Source organism: Petaurus breviceps, unplaced genomic scaffold (genome assembly GCF_028583685.1).
Source record: "Petaurus breviceps papuanus isolate PSGF00001 unplaced genomic scaffold, PetGlider_PUasm1.0 38, whole genome shotgun sequence".
In the NCBI taxonomy this organism is placed as follows: Eukaryota; Metazoa; Chordata; class Mammalia; order Diprotodontia; family Petauridae; genus Petaurus; species Petaurus breviceps.
The window spans coordinates 53,407,389-53,426,128 of NW_027186304.1; the positions used below are offsets into that span (position 1 = coordinate 53,407,389).

General features: G+C 38.7%; 1 protein-coding gene across 2 annotated transcripts in view; it reads right to left on the reverse strand.

Annotated features, from left to right (window-relative positions):
* Positions 1 to 18,740, reverse strand: part of LOC138170507 (ethanolaminephosphotransferase 1-like) — a 164,152-nt gene that overhangs the window by 19,082 nt on the left and 126,330 nt on the right. The window lies entirely within an intron of this gene.

Here is an 18,740-nt window from a genome sequence, read left to right on the forward strand (position 1 = left end):
GAGAACAGCATTGGAAATGGTACCAGGGAACAAATGTTTTGGGTGTAACGATTTTTAAATTAGTTGCCCACTTTTCCTTGCAATAAACACACATCAAGAGTTGACATTTTCCCCAAAAGTATACATTGCTGTCAAAATTTTGCATTCACCCAAGTTGAGGATGATTCTGAATACTGAATTGATTCTAAAAAACAACAATAAAAAGGGCCTAGCATTTCTACAAAGTGCTTTACAAGTGGTTAGCTCATTTGGTCCTTTCAACAACCTTGTGAGGCAGTTCTATTATTGAGGAAACTAAGGCTAAGATCATGACTTTCTGAGGGTCACACAGCTAGTATATATTTGAGGAAGAATTTGAACTCAGGTCTTCCTGACTTGAGTCCAGCAGTTCTATCCATCTTGCCACTTAGATGCCTATATGAATGATGGCCAATAAGATCTGAAAAAATTGTTCTAAAAATAACCAACATTTTGAAATTCATATTAATCCAGCACTTTGGGGTGTCTCTTTTGAAGTCTCCTTCAACAGATCTGAGATCTCATCCATGTGAAATCTCTCTCCATCCTGACCCATGCACTGCTTCTCATTTTCCTCCGTAGATTCTCCTCAGGGGCTTTTCTTTGACATCTTTTAACATTCCATGGCTGCCTATTATCCTTCACTCTTAGTATACCACCACTTCCTATTCAGATCATACTTCCTCAATGAAGTGTTACTTTCATTAGGTCATCACTGGATGACAGTGAGCAGTGCTCCTGGAGTCAGGAGGACCTGACTTCAAATCCAGACTCAGATACTTGGCTAGCTGTGTGGCCCTGGATAAGTCACTTAACCCTGTTTGCCTCACTTCTTCATCTGTAAAAGCTGGAGAAAGAAATGGCAAACCACTCCAGTATCTTTGCCAAGAAAATCCCAAATGGGGTCACAGAGAGTTGGCCAGGACTGAAACAATTCAACAACTCAACAACAACAAAATCATCATTGGAAATATACTGCAAACTTCTTGTGCCACTGACCTAAGGGTCAGCCATGCTTTTGATAGCTCAGGGATTGTGTGTTGTGGTTCAAGATTCACAGACATGTAGCAGCACCCAGAGAACATTTGTGTTTATTTAAAAAATTTAAAAGATAGGCTTTTGTGCCAAGAAGCAGCTTGGGAGCAGTAAAAGAAATGCATAATTTCCCAAGTGTAATCGCCCACTCTGCCTCTTATTTAATTCTGGGCTCCACTCACTGTCCATCTGCCTATGTATTGATGGACTAATTGGATGGACTTGCCTTCCAAGTGCACATCACGGACTAGTCAATAAACATTTTTCATACATTTAGCTTTCCCTGGACGGAGTGTTAGGCTGAGCTCTTTTGAGTAATTAGGGATCATATTGAACAAGCCCTGTGCCATTTGAGGCTTGATGTAATACAGCACAATATCATCTGCAAACAGGTGACATTGGTGATGAAAATATTATCTCTATTTTACATGGCAGGATCAGAAGCTCAGAATAAGGAAGTAGTCACTCAACAGGATCAACAATTCAGAAACCAGTCAATTATTCTGTGATCAGGACAGAAAAATTTAAAAATTTACATTTAAAAATTAATTTTAAAAAAGACTGGTATTGGGCTGGTTTTCAACATCAAGAGAAGCAAACAAGAAAATCTGAAACCAAGGATACAATATGATTCTGGAGGTAGAAAGGATTTTAGCCATCGTTTACTTCCAGCCCCTAATTTTATAAATGAGGAAACTGAGAATCAAAAAGGCTAATTGAGGGGCATCTAGGTGGCACAGTAAATAGAGCACTGGCCCTGGAGTCAGGAGGACCTGAGTTCAAATCCAGCCTCAGACGCTTAACACAAAAAAATAGCTATGTGACCTTGGGCAAGTCACTTAGCCACAACTGCCCTCCAAAAAAGAAAGGCTAATTGAATTACCTAGTATCATGTAATGAATTAGTTCAAAGCTGGATGTTTTGGTAGAAACCCCCAGTTCTTTTCACTTTACCACATTGCTTTAAATTTCTCTAAAACTAATGGCCACGTTTACGTTCCATATCTTTCCAGATGAGAAGCAAAGTGCATTATTAATCAATAGGTTAGCGTCTTCACCTTGTAAAGTTGGAGAATGTACTGATAATTGCATCCTCTTTGGGGTCTACACCAGCAAAAGATGGAAATCCAAATTCAACTGAGTTTTATGTGTATGTTGTGGCAGGATTTTGCCTATTAAATGAATTTGCATTGAATTAAAAAGTCCAGATTGCTTTATTCTATGTTGACATTTCATTCCACATCTTCCTGACAGCTCTTTGCCCTTAGGAAATGGACTTCACTAGGTACAATATTCAGTTATTTCTTGTTCAACTGACCTATCTGTCAAATTTGTTTTATGAAGATGAAGTGATGGAAATTGGAGATTTCCTGAAATAGTAAAATGGTTTAAATCGAGTAGAGAAGTTCCTATTGTAATCTACTTGATATGATACTTTATCAATTGGGAAGACTTAGTGGATAGGGGAAAAAAATGGAAAGCAGAAGTATCATGAACTTGGAATGAATTGTACTAGAAGAAGCAGCTGAACCTCCATCCCCTGCTGGTCTCCCATAGGCTGCCCAAGGGAAGTATTCACACAATCCGTATTTAGGCAGCACAATGTTCTCAGTTTTTGACATGGATTTCTTTGTCAACATACTTACTTTATCTATCTTTCCCTTTCCTTTTCTGAAATGGAAAAACTTTCCCTAAAATAATGAGGCAATCCAAAGAGGGAACCTAAATCTCCTCTTTTCTACTTGTATACATTCTCGAAATTACTGCTTGCTGGATTTTCTGAGTTTAATGAGCATTGCAGCTAAGCTATGTTTTCTATTAAAAAGAGGAGGTATTGAGACAGAAGTTCAATAAAATCTCAAGTAAAATATAGTCATTCTAACATCTGCATTAGATTAGAGGAGACACAAGACAAAACACTGACTCTTGAGGTTAAATCTAAATTTCCTGCTGCAGCTCTGAAGAGATTGAGACTTTAGATCAAAAAGCCAACAAAGAAAAGCATGAAACATCTCAGAGTAGGATTCAAAAGTTACTAAATGGCAACAGTTGGTTATTTCTTTGAAGCATCAGTTTACTTAGTAATTACCCACTGACCACAAACAACAATCAGTAGAAACTCTGTACTTTGTAAAATTCTTATTCCAAGGTGGGAGAGCCATACCTAGGGACCTGTGATTTTAAACCCCTAAGCACCTTCCTTGATTCTGTGGATTTCATAAGAATAGCTAGGGAGCTTGGTGGAGTAGGCACTGGACCTGGAGTCAGGAAGACCGAAGTTCAAATCTGGCTTTAGACACTTATTAGCTGGGTGTCTCTGTGTGAGTCACTTAGCCTCAGTTTCCCTGTCTGTAAAAATGGGATAATTTAACACCTACCTATCTACCAAGGTTGCTGTGAGAATAAAATGAGATCGTGTCTGTGAAGCACTTTGGAAACCTTAAGGCATTATATAAATTCTAGCCATTATCACATGGAATCTTGTGATAATACAACCTCTTCTGTAACACACTCTTCCACCATTGCTGAGTTTCTTCTATATCTTCCTGGCAAAAAAAGATCTTTTCAGTTTCCACCTGGAGCTCATGGATCAAAGGACTTCCCCTCCCACTTCCCAAGGACAGATGGACAAACAGACAGACATTTTCTCCTCTTTCTCTCCTTTGGGATAAATTGCTTTGTTCCAATGATGCTTGAGCTTTCCAAGGAGAAAAAAACAGCAAAAGAAGAAAACCAACTTAAAAAACACAAGAAAATAAAACTCAACCGAAAGAGAAAAGGGGGGAAACTAAAAATAAAGCCATTATTTTCCAAGCAACCAGAAGCAGTGACAGCTAGAAAAAGTAACAATACAAAATGACGTGACCCTTACTGCTGTGGCCTCCTGCTATATATATAGCTGTGCCCTCCCTGCATTTTCCATTAAACACCAGCCAGAGAAGGAAGTGCAGAGCCTCAAGCATAGCCTCAGGGTCTCTCATTGGAACTCCTGTAGAATTTTAATTTAGTTTTACATCACATTCATTTCCAAACTCTAGAATAACCCTAGTCCTCTGATCACTCCATTCCACATTGTTCAAATATGGGTGCCCTCTTGGCACAACCAAAATGAGCTCCAGCTTATATGTTGTGTGTATATTGTGTATCTCCAACTCAAATGTAAATTCTTAAAGAATTGGAATTGTGGCTTTTACCTCTAGTCTGTCTCTTGAGTGTCTAGGATAGTTTCAACAAACATGGATGCTCCGTAAGTTTTCTTGACTGATGCCCTGAAAACCATTTTAAGGCCCTCAGTTGGTAATCATCTTGTCCATATAGTTTTTATTTCTACAGGTTATATAATTAATGAGGGACTGTCTTTTACCTTTCTTTTCAGCCCCAGTGCTTAGCATGATAGGTTTAATTAATAAATGCTCATTAATAGACTTAATAAAAGGGTGACCAAATGCAGAGAAAAGCATGGCAATGGGGATTTGCAAATGTTACGTGGTGCTTCTCAGGAGATGGATCTTGGGGAAGGACCAACAGGAAGGTTATCAGGGCATTCTACTGCTTCCAGCTCTGTACTTTAAATATTCATGGGTGTCTTTCTAGTGAAAAATCCAATGTTCCTATAGTTAAAGACCTAGAGAGAAAGTCTGAAAATGCTCCTAGATCTCAAGGAGTGTTCTGGAAATGGAAGAACTACTGATACAAAAAGCTTTGAGAATCCCTTCCTGTTAAGAGGTAACATGGTGTACTATGATGGAAACTTGTTGACTTGGAATCAGGAGACCTGGGCTCCAATCTTGCCTCTGACACATTAGCTGTGTGATCCCGGGCAAATCCCTACCCGCTCTGAATCTCTGTTTCCTACTCTGTAAAACCGGAATAGTAACTTAATTGTATTAAAATATGACTACCACCCCGGAGTCAGGAGGACCTGAGTTCGGATCTGGCCTCAGACACTTAACACACAAAAAAAAAAACCTAGCTGTGTGACCTGGGGCAAGTTACTTAACCCCAACTGCCCTCCAAAAAGAAAAAAAAAAATATGACTACCTATATCCCAATGTTGTTGTAAAGAAAGTGCTTTGTAATTTTAAAGTGTTTTATCAGTGTATACTATTGTTATTATCCTTTCAGCAGTCATTTACTGCTCAAATGAGAGCATAATTATATATCAAAAGAACGATGTGGATAAATTATCCTTGTTACCACTGCCTACAAGGGTGAACTTAGGGGAACCTAAGATCACTAGACCTGAAGTCTGGCATATACAACCCTCTTCTGAAAGCTTAAACAAAGCTGAAGAGCTTTTCCTTTGAGCAAACAGGATCATTTGCATAGTATCAGCCGCTAACAAGTTTTCAGAGAAGGAATCGTACCTACCATTATCAAGTATAACAGCCCACCAGTCAGAAATTATGGAAATGAAAAAAAGGTTATTTTTTTCCTCAAAACTGGAGGGAAGAAATTCATACATGAGAGGCATCTTGGTAAAGAGGATTTGGAGTCAGAGGACCTGGATTAAATTATTCACTCTACTACTTACAAGCTGTGTGACTGAGCAAGTCACTTAACCACTTTGGGGACCCAGTATTTTCATCTATAAACCACGGCACTGGACTAGATGACCTCTAAGATCTCTTTCAGCTTTAAATATATGGTCCTATGAGTAAATGTGGCAATTATGCCAGTTCTACGGGTAAGCTAATACATAGAAATGGAAATGCTAGGATCTATATCATTCTACATTGTAAATTGATGATAATAATAATCTGTTGTTTTCGTTCAGTTATTTGCAGTCATGCCTGACTCTTCATGACCCCATTTAGGGTTTCTTCCCAAAGATACTAGAGGGGTTTGACATTTCTTTCTCCAGTTCATTTTACAGATGAGGAAACTGAGGCAAACAGGGTTAAGTGACTTGCCCAAGGTCACACAGCTAATAAGTGTTTGAGGCCCAATCTGAACTCAGGAAAATTAGTCTTCCTGTTTCAGGGTCCAGCACTCTATCCACAGCACCACCTAGCGGTCCTAATAATAATAACAGATAACATTAACAGAGTGCTTACCATTTGGTAGGCCCTTCACTAAGCACTTTTTAATTTTTACCTTATCTGATCCTCACAACAACCCTGGGAGAAGAAATAGCATGGCGTACCTGGGAGGTGGGTACTATTATTATCTCCATTGTACAGATGAAGAAACTGAGGCAAACAAGTTAAGTAATTTGCCCAGGCCACAAAGCTATTAAATGTCTGAGCCCATATTCAAACTCAGGTCTTCCTGACTCCAGGTCCAGAATTCTACCCACTGCACCACCTAACTGACCCCAACTGGATGAGGTTGACATATCAAAAACAATGGAGAAGGTCAATCCAATTATATGGTAAATTTTGTCTAAATAGTGGAGATTTTGGATAATCATTCCAGATTAGCTGTTTAAACAAGTCCATGCTTTGGTGATTGATACAATTGTCCTCTGAGTTTTAGCAGTCTGGCCTCAAGCATGTAGTAAAGGAGGAGGAGAAGTGGTCATATGGTATTCGTGATCACAACAGAAAAGCCCAATTCAGTGTCCTCCACATATAGAACAGAACCACAAGACTAAACCCTTAGCAGGTGAAGAGGAGGAAGAGTTCTATGACATCTGAATACAAAAGCTTTGTCAATTCTTTCTTTCTAATGCTAAGGTGCCTAGACTACCTGGACTCATTTTTTGTCTTAAGCTAAATGTCAAGAACTAATTTTTTTCCCCCATTATTGCTTTGTGTGTAGTCAAGACAGTGAATAACTAACTTTTAAATATTGTCTGTCTGTCAATGTCCAGTACTTGAAAAATCACAATTAAGGAATAAATCACAGATAATTCAGCAATACTACAAATTAAAATGTACAGTAAGGAAAAAAATACAATCACTCTGAAAGCTAGGCCACCCTTCAAAATTAAAATGAGAAGAGAAGGGTTCTTCTGATGGCACTAAGATAAATAAATATTAAGATTCAAGAGGAAAAATGTCAAGTTTAGGCTGTTGTGTTGCATACCCAAAGCTACAGGGGAATTCTATTTTTCAGGTAATAATGTGGTGTTTTAAATTGACTTATCTAAATGGAAATAAACCCGCTGAGAGAAGGATTTATATACTTTACCAAAAAGCAATGTTGATTTTACTGATGAAAGAGCTGACTACAAGGAATTCAAATTCTACCAAATATGGAATATTTCAGTAACCAATCTACATAATGTAGGTTAAAACAGTTTTCCAATATCTTTGGTGTTTAGACAGAATTTACCAAGTACTTGGTACAGCTTCCAGAATGGAACAGAGTCCTACTGCTTGTAGTAGCTGTAGTCAAATGATTTGGTTTTGGTGGTGAGTGTAAAGGAGAGTCTTTTTGAATTCAATTTAAAAAAAAATTCAGTAAAGATTTCTAAGAGCTCACTATGGACTAAGCAAAGCCATGACTAGAATGTTTCCCCCAATTTGTTCTGATTAGGTTGTTTTTTTAAACTCAAGTAATACTTGACATTTTTCTCCATTGAATTTCCTCTTATTAGAGTTAACCACAAGTTCTTTTTTTAGATTCGGTCTACTATTCAGTGTATTTGCTATCCTCCTTGTCTTGAATCATCTGCAGATTTTATTTAAATGTTATTTATGCCTTCATCCATGCCTTTATAAATCATTCAACAGAACAGCTAATTGGTGAATAAATGGTCAGATGGTCTGAAAAAGATCTGAAGGTTTTAGTGGACTCCAAGTTCAATATGATTAGCAGGTGTGATATGGCAGCCAAAAAGCTAATGGTATCTAGAGCTACATTAAGAGAGTGATAGCTTCTAGAAGAAGAGGCATAGGGGATAGAGAACTGACCTTGGAGTCAGGAAAATCAGGGTTCAAGTTTTGCCTTTGCTACCATGATGGTTATATGAACATGGGCAAGTCATTTAACTGGTTCTTTCCTAATTGATTTGCTGCCCCACTCTCCACAGTGGCCATTCCAAACTATTCTATCTTTTCTCAAAGATCCCCAGCCCTCCTTCCCCTCAGCCTCTCAGCTAAAAGCCTTGTATCATATTATATGAAGAAAAAATGCACTGATTTACCAAGACCTCTTCCTTCCCTCTTCTCAGTCAGCCATATTACCTCACTATGTCCTCCTTTATTCTGCTCTCAGATGAAAAGACTGTTCTTCTCCTTCTTAAGACCAAACCCTCTACATGAACCCTTCATTCCATCCTCTCCTGTCTTCTCAGATGACTGACCCTACTACAATCTCTCCCTAGCTACTGGCTCTTTCCCTGCTGACTACAAACACATGCATGTCTTCCCCCATCCTTAAAAACCCCTCATTTAGTCATACTGTTCTCTATACCTAGAACGCCCCTTTTCTTCTTCTTCACCTGTTGAGTTCTTAGCTGCACCCTAAGGACCCCCAGACTTTTGTATGTGTCCTGCACCTGTGAACCTTCCTATATGTGTTGTGTCTCTCTCTATTAGAAAGTTTGAAAGCTGGGTCTAGCTTGCTTTTCTATCTGTGTCTCTAACACTGTACACACAGTAAATGCTTTGTCATTTATTCATTCATCCCATCAAAGCCCAACTCAAATGATTCATATTCCATGAAGCCGTACCTGGATCTCCCTCTCCAGAATGATTTCATTACCACTCCAGATATCACCCCAGATTTTGTTCTAAAGTACTCATCATGCAATACTATTCATCACTGTCATTGGTGTTTGTGTCCTATCCCTCTACTAGATTGTAAGCTTCCTAAAGAAAGGAATGTCTTTAAATTTTGCCTATCTCTCCAGACTTTGCCAGCATGCCTCAACTTCTTGCTTCCTCCTCACCATCCCTTGCATCCTCCTTCTTTCATTGGCAAGTTCCTCTGGTTACTTCCATTTGGAGGAAGGCCCAGACCAGCTGTGCTTTATTTTCAGGACTTGGCTACCACGTTCCTTCATGTGTACCTTCATTCCACTACTTCTCAGTTCCACTTTCCATGTTGACTTCCCCCATTAGAATGTAAGCAACCTGAGGGCAGGGATTGTCTTTCTTTTTGCTCATATTTGTGTCCCCAGGGTTCAGTAGGTCTGGTACATAATAAATGCTTAGTCAATGTTTGTTGACTTGCCTTTGACTACAACCCCCAGTGCTCTTTAAATATTAGATGCTTAATTGATGGTATTTGTTGAATTAATGAAGGTTTCTAGCTATTTTAGGGCATATGGTTCAACTGGCTCTTCTATTTACCTCCCAAGGCAAACCTGTATGCCTTCATTCCATTTAGTTACAACTTCTTTCTCTCTTTTTGTTTCATTTGTAGCAAAAGAATTAAATGTCAGTATGACTCCAGTTCACACAATAGGGTTTCTCTTCCTTAGTCCTAGAGTGAGTGCACAAATTGAGAATATCAACTTTTAGCATTTGTAAACTGATCAGTAATTATGTGATTCTTAGTCTCTTCTGTTCCTTGTCCCCGCAAAATAGGATGGAGAAATTCAGGGCTGAGAACTAGCATGTTTTTGGCCATTTCATGGAATGCCATTTACCAAAAAAAAATCATCACTCAAGGATGTCTGTTGGAGAAGATTTCAAGAAACAAGAATTACCTCCATTCCACAATGAGTAAGTCCTAGCCTAGGACCTAAATTTACTGTGCTCAGCAAACTTTTTCTTGCTTTTCGAAAGATAACTAGAAAGATCTGAGTTTGACTTTATCTCCTCTATACCCTTCTGTCCAGCTTCTTTTTTTCTTTTCTTTTGTCCAATTTCTTAATGAGATAGCTAAAACATACCTGCTAAAGAGCGCTAACATGTCCAGATCTCAATCTCCTTAGTGTGAGAGGAAAAGAGAAAATCCTAGATAATCAACATCTTAAATAATCAGTTCTGAAATAAATGGGAACATATTTACTTGTTTTTTAACAAATAAATTGTCTTTTTGCTATGAAATGACCGATATGCAGATAGGCATGGCAGATGGGATGGTCTAGCCCCGCCCAAACACTGAGAAATATTTAGGGTGATGTGAAATCATTAAAATAATTAGCTCTGACTTCTGATGGGTAGGATAACTAAAGAGTAGCATAAATGAGAACTGGTTCTGTTATCTTTCTTTGCCTTCCTAAGTCATGAAAGCCAAGTTTCCAAAGTCAAAAAGTATCCATTATGTAACTTTTAAAATGCATTTATTGTGTTTATACATATACATAGATATATGCTATCTAAGGTTCTTATCCAGCTTTATAATTCTATGTGCGAATGTGTGCACAGAGTAAAGAACTGTAGGATGAAGACTAAGTCAAAATCCCACATTTCCAATCAGTCAACAATATGGCGGACAACATGATGCAGGGGATAAGAGGGCTAGTCCTAGCCAAGAAGAGCTGGATTCAATTCCCACCCACTAGTTGCAATACATCCTAGCTGTGTGGCCACAGGCATGTCTTTACATTCTTGGTGCCCTAGGTACTTAGGGACTCTAAGGGTATATGTTGCAGAGAAGGGGCCAATTGGCTTTGGCAGAATGAGTTTCCTCATCAAAGACCTTCTGTTTACCAATGTTTACTAGGTCCAGTCCCTATGCCAAGATTATGCTAAATGCTAAAGATATTAAAATAAAAGTGATATAGCCCCTGCCCTAAAGGGATTTAACATGCTCACAGATGTTTAAATACAGGATTTAAGCCAACAAACAGAAAAATACAGTGATGGGGGTGGGGAAGATACTAAGTGAGGGAATCAGAAAAGGCCTCTTTTACAAGATAGCATTTGAGCTAAGCCAATGAAGGGAGCTGGAGGGTCTAACAGGCTTAAAAGTTAGGCAGAAGAGCATTTTAGGCATTATACCCCCTCTAAAGGCAAGGTGAATAATCTTTCATTGACAGAAGCCTATACTGCTCATGGTAAAGCTTCACAATAGAATCATTTTCTTCTCCGGGTTCTTCCTAGGCCCTCTGATTCTGATATCCTAATTGGCCATTCTTTTCACACATTTGGTCACATTTCCCTTGTCTGACTTGATAGCAAAAAAGCTCCTGTTTACTCAATAAATGCTGCTAGATGTCCAGGCTAAAAAGGAAACACTATTTTAAGGTCTGGAAAAGTCACTAAGAAAATGTCTGAATAGTCACAGTGCCAGGAAAAGTAACTTTTTTCATATTTCATATTTAAATCTGCTTGTAACTGGAATAAAATGTCACTCTTGTAATACATTTAATGAGACACTACTTGGTGTCCAAAAATCTCAAGTTCTTGTCAATATTAAACGATACAACCTGAAACCAAATTTCTTTGTGTGTTTATTTTTTTCAAGATTCAGTATTGAGCTAATCATTTCTTATAAAAATGAAATTAAGATTTAGGCTTGCCTTTGGAATGAAAAATTAATGTCCTGTTAGTCAGCACCTAGAATCTTTTATATGGTTCCAGAAACAACCACCTATAAAACATGCACCTTTTTTTTCTCAGCTGCTTGAGCTATCCAACAGATGAAAGAGGACACTCAGAATTTAGGCAAAGGAGCTATTAAAGAAATGGAAAATAGAAGCTGTCTGTGCCAGGTACACAATATAATAGGAAATATTTCAACATTAGCAGTGTAGCAATAATGTAAATTATGCTAATATTTTAATTTAATATAACCTCTCACTTCCAAAGACCTTGGAACTATTTAATAATACTGGGCCATGAAAATTCCAAAGCTACTCCCTAGACAGAAGCCAGTAACTTTGGAAAGCATGTTAATTTTTCCAGTCATTAAATAGTATCCTAGGATACAGCTTAGATTATTAAAGCTAGCCTCTCAAGGTGGAATTGAAAAGGGAAAAGAGAAAAAATGTTATGGGAGAAAAGAGGAGACTGAATGAATGAAACAGAGTGGGTGGAAGAGGGAAATAGTGAGTAAGGCTTAGAATAAACACAGATCACATTTATATAGTACTTTAAAGTTAAAATAGGTCATCATGACCAAATAGTTCATTACTTCAATAGCCAACCTTTGGATGATGGCCTCTTGCTATTAAACTAGACTAGACTTCAGACAGTAGACAAAATCCGTCACTGAAATGGTAACTTTCTCAGTCTACTACTGTCTCCCCTTTGAGATTAGTATCTTTTATCTCTGTATATATTTTATATGTATCTTTATTAATATGATGTCTTCCTCATTATTATGTTATCACCTTGATCCCAGCACTTGATTTTGCCTTTCCACTGTATTTCCATTGCTTAGCACAGTACCTAACATACAGTAAGTGATTAATAAATGCTTATTGACTGACTTACTGAAAACTTTTCCAACTTTGTAAAACATACCAGAGGTTATAATCCACTCATATAGACTTTAAGAACCAAGATTCACCTTCACACTACAATTAGGCACTTTATATTAATTATTTAATTTATCCCTATTAAGGTAGACATATGATTTTCCCCATTTTCAGAGGGGGAAACTGAGACACTCAGACATGTTCCTCACTTTTCAGTGAGTTACCCAAGGTCACACATGCACATCTTCCCAATGCATCCTGTATTCTCCTATAGATTACCCCTTTGATCACCCTCACTCTTTTGCTAATCCTCAGTCCCTCCCTGTCTACTAGCTGGTTCCCTGTTGCCTATAAACAAACCCATGTTTCCCCAAGCCTCAAAAAACCCTCCCCTGATCCATCCATCTCCACTAACTTTCATCCTATATCTCTTCTCCTTTAGGGGCCCAATTCCTTAAGACAGCCATCTACAATTGATGCCACCACATCCAAAACCTCTCACTCTCTTCTTAACTCTGCAGACAGGCTTCCAGTCACATCACTCTGCTGAAACTGCTCTTTTCAAAGTTACAAGTAATCTCTTCATTGCCAAAGCTAGTGGTCTTTTCTCAGTCCTAATTCTTCTTGACTTCTCTTCAGCCTTTGATACTTTCTTTTCTCTAGGTTTCATGACTTTGCTCTCTGCTGGTTCTCCTCCTTTCTGTCTATCCACTCCTCGGACTCTTCCTGGATCTTCATCTAGACCATGACCACTAACCTTGTGTGCCCCCCAAGACTCCGTCCTGGACCCCCTTCTCCTTTCCCATGTTATTTTACTTGGTGATATCAGCTTCCATTGGTTCAACTATCATCTCTATCCAGGTGATTCTCAAATCTATTTGTCCAATGTTAACTTTTCTCCTGACCTCCAGGCTCATATTTCCAATGGCCTACTGGATACCTCAAACTGAATATTTCATACACTTCCTAAATTCCATGTCTAAAACTGAACTCATAATCTTGCCTACCAAATCCTCCTCTCTTTCCAACCTCTCTATTACTGTTGAGGTTACCATCACCCTTCTGATCATCCAGGCTCACAACCTAGCCATCACCCTTCTCTCCTCACTCTCTCTTCCACCATTTGATGCCGCCACATCCAAAACCTCTCACTCTCTTCTTAACTCTGCAGACAGGCTTCCAGTCACATCACTCTGCTGAAACTGCTCTTTTCAAAGTTACAAGTAATCTCTTGTAATCATTTTCCAAGTCTTATCAATTTTACCTTCATAGCATCTCTCATATATACACCTCCTTCTCTCTTCTGACACCTCCACTATCCCGATCCAGGCCCTCATCAACTCAAAAGATGGATTATTGCAATAGCCAGCTGGTTGGTCTCCGTACCTCAAGTGTATTCCCACTCTAGTCCTTCTTCCCCTCAGCTGTTAAAAGAGAACTTCCTAACATACAAGTCTGACCATGTAACTCCAGTGGCTCCCTATTGCCTCCAAGACCAAAGATAAAAAGTCCTCTATTTAGTGTTAAAATTTCTCCATAACTTGCCCCCCCACACACCTTTCCAGTCTTCTTATGCATCACAGCCACTCCACATACTCTGCAGTCTAATGACTCTGGCCTTTTTTGCTGTTCCTTGGAACACATCTCCCAAAGTGGAGCATTCTGGGCAAATTCACTGGTTGCCCCTATACCTGGAATACTTTCTTTCCTCATCCCTGCCTCGTAGCTTCCCTGACTTTCTTCAAATCTCAGCTAAAGTCCCACTTTCTACAAGAAACTTTTCTGAATCCTCCTCAATCTCGCTGATTTCCGTCAGAGACTAATTGACCGCATATATCTTGTTCGTATATAGTGTCGTTTTCACGTTGTCTCTCCTGCTAGATTGTGAATTCACTGAGAGGAGGAACTGTTTTTTAATCTTTCTTTGTATCCATAGTTCTTGGTACAATTCCTAACATATAATAATAAGTCCTTATTGACTTGCTTAGATAATTAATGAATAGTGATACTAGGCCTCAAAATCCATTTTCCTAATTCCAAATCCACTGTCCTTTCCAGGATACCATACTACCTCTAGAAGAGGAGGTCAATAAATTCCAGTAGGTATAAAAATAAGCAGATACAACGGAGATAATTAGGAAACAAGAGATGAAAGAGTAGAAGAAACAGGAAGTATGAGGAAAAAGGAAGCACCGAAGATGAAGTCAGAAGGCAGAGAGATCAGGATATAAAGATAGAAGTATGGGAAGGGAAACTTTGGAAAAATAACATGAGGATAAATAAGAGAAAAACCAAGGGACAAGAAAGGATAGGGAACTAAGTAAAGCTAGGGTACAGTGAACAAGAAAAGAATTCATGTAGAGCCATTGGCATCTAGTAATTTTATAAATTAGTTCCATATCCTGCCACGTGTTCATTTTTTCCCCTCCTTACTCTGCTGAAATTAAAGGCATCTCTTCCTTAGAATGATGTATTCTGCAATAGCAAGCATAATAAATTAAAAGCATCAGTGAGCAAACAGATCCTTCAGAATGAAAATTAAACACTGAAAAATGCAAATGAAATTCCTACATGACTTAGTCCTTAGAAATGTGGCACGTGGCATTTGAGCACAGTGCTTTCCCCAAGCCGCTTTTAGCCCCACTGCGAGCCTCTACAGCACAGGCTGCTGTTTCACATTTTATTCCTTGCACACCGACTTCAAAACATTAAGCAGGTACCAGACTGGAATACAGCTCTATCTTTATTACCAATAAGGCAGATGGGAATCATACATAGACACCCACACACAGCATATCCTAAAAGTCTTAGCTAATATGATGCCACGTTAAAGTTTGTCATGCATTTGGTTCAGTTTCTTGAGAACACGTTTAGAAAATGCTTTTGGAAAAAGAGCTTTTGGAAAATATTGAAAAAACATTCACATGACATGTTAGATTATTTTGAACCTATGGCTTTAATCAACTGTTCTCTTTGTAAGAGAACCTTTGTGGGAGAACACTTCTCTTTAAAAATTTAGTTTAAAAATCGGTTAATCCTGTAAGAGATTTACTCAAAGTGTCGTAATTTAATGGATCCATGATCTCATCTGTGTGTTGACTCTCCTTCTCCTAGCGCAGACTGCAACCCAACCATGCATACTGGGTTTGTCATAAATCCTATATAGAGGAGCTTCCTAATGTTCTTAAAAGCTCTTTTGAGTCTTTTAAAATTTGGGGGACACCAGCACAACACTTGGGCACTAGTAACCCTTGTTCTCACAATATGACCAGCCCACCTTCTTTTCTGGTCATATATGTCAAGGGTGATATTAAGACATTCCTACCACACAAGTCCCCATTGGTAACATGTGACACCTGATCTATATAGCTCTCCACAGCCGTTTGGATCATCCCATGATCTCTGTTCATCAAGTAGCTTAGGAGAGACTGTGCCCAGATACAGAGGTCTGGGCATCATCTGTTGCATAGAGAGAATTACTGAAATCATGAGAGCTGATGGGATCACCAAGTGTGATAGTGTAGAACAAAGAGTGCACCTGGATCAGGATCTAGAAGTTTTAGTAGATGGCAAACTCAACATGAGTCCTAGTAATATGTTACCCAAATAAAATAGCAAGACCTTGGGTTGCATTAAAAGGGGCACAGCTTCCAGAACCAGGGAGGAGATAGCTCCATTGTATCCTGCCCTCATTAGAAGTACTATCTTCAACCCTGGATTTAAGAAAGAAATTGAAAAGATGGAGAGTATTCAAGAGAAAGCAAAAAGGATGGCAAAAGGGTTTGAGCCCATGATATATGAAGATTAGTTGTTGAAGATGGTATGTTTAGCCTGGAGAAGAGAAGACTAATATCTGTCTTCAAGTATTCAAAGGGATGTCATGTGGAGGGGGGTTGTGGAGAAGGATTTGGATTTGCTTTGTTTGACTTTAGAAGTTAGAAGAGGAGTGATGCAGGAATGCTGCAAAGAGGCAAGTTTCAGCTTGATGTCAAGACAAATTCACTACTAATAAGAGCTGTCTGAAAATGGGATAGTCTTCCCCAAAATGTCATGGGCTCCATCTCCTTAAAGGTCTTCAAGTAGGGGCTGGACAACCCCTTCTTCTGTAAGGCATAGTGAGGATTTCTTTAGTTTACAGATTTGACTTGGATGGCTGCCAAGGTACCTTCCAACCCTAATTCTAAGATTCTGTGACTTCTATGTGAAACTAGACACAAAGGAATACAATTAAAAAAAACTGAATTGGAAAATTTAGTTTAGGATAAGGAATAAAAAAGGTCAAAGGCTTTTATAGACTACCAGAAGGTTAATGCCTAAATATTATAAATAGTCTTTCCAAGAACAGAGATAGAAAGTATGGGACATGGAAAACATCAAGTAACATCATAAAATAAATAAAAATGATCATTTTTTAACTGAGCCAAAGTGACTGGTTATAGACATAACGTTCATTACAAAATCAGAAGTCTGATCAACTAAAGAAAGCACAAATCGAAGTTAATACTGAATTAAAAGAAGAAAAATGAAGACAAAATATGGCATGTAATTAGAGAAGCCCCAACCTGACCTGTTTAGAGACTGTCAAGTCCGAAACATAGATAAATGACAAAAACTAAGACATTAACTTTGATTACTGTCATTTCCTAGTGAAGTTTGATAGATGCAAAACAGTTGACACAAGGAAACTAAATTACCTGAGCTGGAAAAAATTTAATCTCCTTGTTAAGCAGAAAGACATTTCAGCCAGAGGGGATGTAGGTCAAGAGTACAAATTTGTTTACAAAACATTACTATCAAGAATTGAAAATTATAAGCAATATAGGTTCACAAAACAGCAAAAAGCAATTGAGAAAACAAGCCTACAGAGAGCTTGGCTTGAGGTCCAACTAAAACAGATTGTGCAGAGAGTATAAAGCTTAAAAAGAAATAATGAATGTATGTAAAATGGAGCATTTTTACAATGAATTATTCTCACTGGGAACACCAATGTATTTGGACTCTCTACCCAATGTAATATGTTAAATACTGATAATTGTCATTAAGAAAATGAAGTCAGGGGCAGCTAGGTGGTGCAGTGAATAGAGCACCAGCCCTGGAGTCAGGAGTTCAAATCCAGCCTCAGACACTTAACACAAAATTAGCTATGTGACCTTGGGCGAGTCACTTACCCCAATTGCCCTACCTTCCCCCTCAAAAAAAAAAAAATGAAATCAGCAAAACCAACTGAATCTGATCAAGTACATCCAGAAACACAATCTGAAAGGCAGACCCAAGGATTTGTCTTCTAAATGTGCCTTGGGCACAGAGAGGTGAAGAGACCCCTACAATACTTTCCTCACAGCAACCCAGGGAAGTTGGTAGTATAGGTATTGCCATCCACAATTTCATAAATAAGGAAATAGCACCTCTAAAAAAGGAAGTTACTTGTCCAAATTCACACATCTAACAAGTGTTAGAGCTGCAAAAATGGCCTTTTGTAAACCAGTAGGGATGGGATTCCATAAAGATCACTTTATTGAGAAGGCATGAGAATCTGAATAAGAGGGAAGAACTATTCACCTAATCTGGGAAAAGCTTAGTCAACCTTTGACAGTCAAGATATATCCATCATGTCAGCTCTACACGTGATAATTGAGAACTTTAAAAATCTATTTTATTGGAAACAGGAACTTAGTAGGCAATCCAACATGGGGTGGGGGTGAGAGGTGGGGGCAGGTTGGGGGGGAGTTGAGAGAATTTGGATTTTGAAATAAGAGAGAGCAATCTGTTGTTGATAATTGGAAGGAGCTTATGTGATAAAGACAGGATCCAGGAAAGATAACTCTTCAATTGGGGCCACATGGCTTCAAGAGGGAAATGATTGAAGGGAGAAGCTTCACCTAGTTCGACCTAGGCAATTAACAATTGCCAAGTAAGAATGCTCTTTGAGAAAGAACATTCTTTCTGTTTTGGTTTTGTATTCCCAGCACTGAGCACAATGCCTTGCATAGAATATAGACAGCACAGTGAATAGAGCACCAGTCCTGGGGTCAGGGAGATTCTTCTTCCTGAATTAAAATCTGGCCTCAGATACTTTCTAGCTGTGTGATCCTGGGAAAGTCATTTAACCCTGTTTGCCTGTAATGATAATGGGAATTTGAAGATCTTCCCTTCCCCTTAATAAGCCTAAGGGAATTTGAAGACCTTCCCTGCTTTGAAAATATATCCTGCCCCCAATAGGCTGAATGTAATTACATGGAGCCTGTGGTGGGAGGAGTTTGCTGAAGGATGGAGCAGAGCCCACAGCAAGCTGAGAGTCAGAGCTAGCTAGACTGAGGGGTGGAGGAGTGGACATATCTTAGGGAGTCAGTCAAGCTTGTTAGTAAATATTGTTTTGTGGGAAGGCTAAAGGATGGTGTAGCTCTCTGTGCCATTGTAGCCTGGTA